The 3,962-nt window shown below is 38.4% G+C and overlaps 1 non-coding gene across 1 annotated transcript; it reads left to right on the plus strand.

Moving 5' to 3' along the window:
* Positions 1 to 985: 985 nt before the first annotated feature.
* On the plus strand, positions 986 to 1,110 carry LOC113457139. Its single transcript, XR_003377768.1, has one exon. It is a non-coding gene; the product is annotated as a small nucleolar RNA SNORA28 (small nucleolar RNA).
* The last annotated feature ends 2,852 nt before the right edge of the window (positions 1,111 to 3,962 follow it).

Below are 3,962 nucleotides of genomic sequence, written 5' to 3' on the forward strand. Positions count from 1 at the left end.
TTCTCAAATCGGCCAAATCTCCCTTTCACTCCTCTAAGTATATAGCCTTCAAAACAAACCTGATTATTTCCACTTATAAAAATATGGAATTGGGGAGGTGATTACCCCTGAGGTTCCTTCCTCTCAAACGTGTATTTAGTGATTTCTATAATTCCAACCCTTCCTTCAAAATTTGTTCAGAATTCTCTTCTTGTGAAAGCCCTTCTGATTTAGATCATAGACTGTCAATTACTGGATTTCCTTTGCACACATGCGGGCAGTTTCTGTTCCTGAGTTCCAGTTTTGTAGTTTTAATGTGTCACAAGCCCCCGTTCCCAGCCACATCAACCACCATAGATCTCTTGCTCTCAAGAATCGCTAGTACATCTGTAGTTGAAACCACAGGACTTAACATCTCAAAACATGGTGTCTTCCATTGCCTTTAAATCGATCCATGTGTACAAGTTATGTCCTGCTAATAGAACTTTCAACTGTCCATGGCCACTGGTTTTTGCCTCTCAGAGGGTAGAGAAATTATGGGAGCAAAAATGCAGAGGTAAATGCCCGTTTGAGATGCCCGTGACTCCTCTTCTGCTCGCATGGGTGTGGCTTGTCATCTGGCTTTTCTGGTCTTCTTTATTTCAAAGCTGTCTTGATAAAGAGTTAGACACTGTGAGATGGGGTTGTCGTGTGTTTATCTGCACATCTTCCGTCAGATGAACTCGTCCAAGACTTCTACCTACATCAAGGGCTTTTCCCTAAATCTTAATCTTTCATCTGTAAGTGTCTTGGTATTTTCTTAAAAAAACAGTACTGGGCTGGAGAGATGGCTCAGCGGTTAAGAGCATTGCCTGCTCTTCCAAAGGTCCTGAGTTCAATTCCCGGTAGCCACATGGTGGCTCACAACCATCTGTAATGAGGTCTGGTGCCCTCTTCTGGCCTGCAGACATACATGTAGACACGTATAATAAATAATAATAATAAAGTTGATGTTGAGTAAAATTGCAAGCAACACTCTGTGGCAGATGAACAAACTGTCTGACACAATTTGAGCTTGCTATAGCAAGAAAGTCTAACCTATTCCGGTGTTCTCTTCCTTGTGAGACAAGCCGTTATATAGGCTCAAACAATATTTAAAAAAAAAAAAAAACAGTACTATCGTCAAACTAAGAATTTGAACACTGAGGTAATATTCCAATACTCACTTTTCCATCAGTTTTACTAAGGTATGACTTTTACTTCTTTTGAATCTTACATTCCATTTTGCTGTCATGCTTGAAAGAGTCTAATACTTCACAAGATTGTTACATAGGAGGGTTTCAGACCAGTTTTAACAAGTGTCCCCAAATCCTTATGATTAGATACAAGGCAAGGGTCTTTTGGCAGGAAAGCTATGATTAGTGTATAGTCCATGCCTCTATAAAAGGGACACATAACTTCACCTTAAGTCGTCGTCAGTGGTCTGTGTTTAGATGAGCAGTCACTGTGCAAGTTACTTGATTTCTCCATTCCAAAGTCCCTTCTTTGATAGTCATTCAACTCTGATGACATCTTGAGGCTGTCTTTATAGCCCATTCTTTTATAACCTTGATTTTGACAATTTCCGTAATGGCATTCCTTAGTAGAATCAAATATTCTATTGATCCCTTGATATTTTGTGCTGAAATTTCATTTCTTTTTTGTTTTTAAAATCAATATAAATCATTTAAGTAATTTCCCTTACTCAAAATATAGTTAACTCTCAGTTTTTTGTTTTTTTTTTGACATTCAAATTTTTCTGTATTTTGCTAATTAGAGGTCCATGTGCATCCCGGGTCATGATGAGATGCTCCATCAACTTTTGGGAATTTTTTTATTTATAATAAAGGGTATCTGGTAGTCTTTGTATCTTTTTTTAATCACAGACCTGTGCTAAGCATTTTCCCCGATCGACTACTCTTCCTCTCTGTAGACCAAACTGATTAGCAAACAACGTGGGGGTTTTAGGTGGCCACAATGCTGTAGAAGTGTCATTGCTTGAAGTGATTTTGACAGACAGAAGTCGTGCTTCTATTTTGCAGCACTAACTTGAACTGTTAAGACAGTTTCTGAGAGTGATGTGTGTCCAGTCCAGAGGTGAGTCTGCTAGAGTTGAGTATTCAAGGAGCAAATGGCTCAGCAAACTCCACCCCAAAGGAAACATTAGAGAAAGTAAACATGTTCTAGGAGATGCAGTGAGATGTATGCTTTCCTCTCATTGATAGGAGGGCCATAGCACTAACAAACATACCCCACACGCACAACCTTGGCTTTCATAGCTGATTTCCAAAAATACTAGGCAATATGCATTGCCGAAAAATAGCTGATTTGTTTTATAAAATATATGACATGAAACAAAAGGTTTTTTACACTCTACTTGCAACAATTTAAAATTCTAATGTATGTGTTGACAAGTGTGTAAACTCATGGTACCCCCAACATTGCGAGAATATATCTCATTTCCATCCCCACAAGTAATTATTTCAAATGTTCTGTGTAGTCAGTACCACAGTCTAGTCAAGGTTCAGGGTGTCCGTCATGCATCCATGTTTGTCACTACATAGATGATCTCTGTCATTTTAGAGTATGTATCAGTGGAAGCATACGATGTGTCCTCTTTTGATCTGCCATCTTTCATGCAGTATAATTTATTCTTGAGTTGGTTTCCATTGCAGAGATGCATTTTTATCTACACAGCTCCCATGGGTTTTTACTGTTCTATAGGTTGTAGAAGTTATGAATAAAGCAACTAAAATACACTTGAACGATTCTTTGTGCCATGCATGTTTTCATTCCTCTTGAGTGAATACCTAGGTGGGGATGGAGGGTTTCTAAAATAAGCATGTGTTTAACTTTAAAAGCAACCGCCAAACTGTTTTACATTTCCACCAGAAATGCATGAGTAGTCCCAGCAATTCACATCCTTGCCAAAGTGTAGTATTGTCTGTCTCTTTAATGTTGGCTTCCTTAGCAGGGGTGTAGTGGTAGCTCATCATGGTTTTAATCTGTGCAGCTAATGATGTTCAACATCTGTTCTATTCTTACTGGCAATTACGTATATTCCTTTGGAAGTTATTGTTGAGGTATTTTGTCAGTTTAAAAAATGGTTATTTCGTCTTCTTTGTGAGTGGTATTCACCACGTCCTCCCCATTCTGTCCAGTTTGAGTCCAGAAGCCTTCTGTCGATATATGCGTGGCAACCATTTTCTCTCCAGATAGCTATACGCTTGGCAACCATTTTCTCTCCAGATAGCTTTGGCTTGTCTCTTAAAATTTTAAATGTTGCCTTTTGATCAGACATTTTTAATTTTTAAAATAATCTTAAGATTAAAAATACTTTGTTTATGTGGGGCTCTCTGTTTGGCTATGGTATGCGAAGGCAGGTGCCTGATGAAGCAAGTTAGAGGACCCTGGACTTAGAGTTATAGGCAGTTGTGAGCTACCAGTCTGAGTACTAGAAAGTGAATTTGGGTCTTCTGCAAAAGCAGCATCTTTTCTTAACCATCTCTCTGGTGCCCAGAAAGTTTCACCTTAGATGAAGGCTAATTTATGATTTTTTTTTGTCTTATGATTCATTCTTTGTACATGTGTGTGAGTATTTAAGCGTGCATGTGTTCTTTCAGGCTTTGCCTACCAGAATTTGAAAAGATTCTCTTTACTCTTGTTTGTTTATGTAAAAGCTTTATGATTTTAGTCTTACATTTAGACTTATCATTCATGTTGAGCTAAACTTTGTGCATAGTGTCTTCACAGGGTAGGCACCATGTTTAATGGAACAGAGAAATTCATTTGTCCCAGACATGACAGTAGCCACAGGACTGAGTTCACATAACCAGTAATAAGCCATGCTCACAAACCAGAGCCCTGATACAAGGTAGCGAAAATGGCACACCATCTCTGCATTACCCTTTCATCAAACTCATAACAGAGTCTAATATAAAAAAATAACAGCCAGGAACAAAACA

Source organism: Microtus ochrogaster, chromosome 18 (genome assembly GCF_000317375.1).
Source record: "Microtus ochrogaster isolate Prairie Vole_2 chromosome 18, MicOch1.0, whole genome shotgun sequence".
Lineage (NCBI taxonomy): Eukaryota > Metazoa > Chordata > Mammalia > Rodentia > Cricetidae > Microtus > Microtus ochrogaster.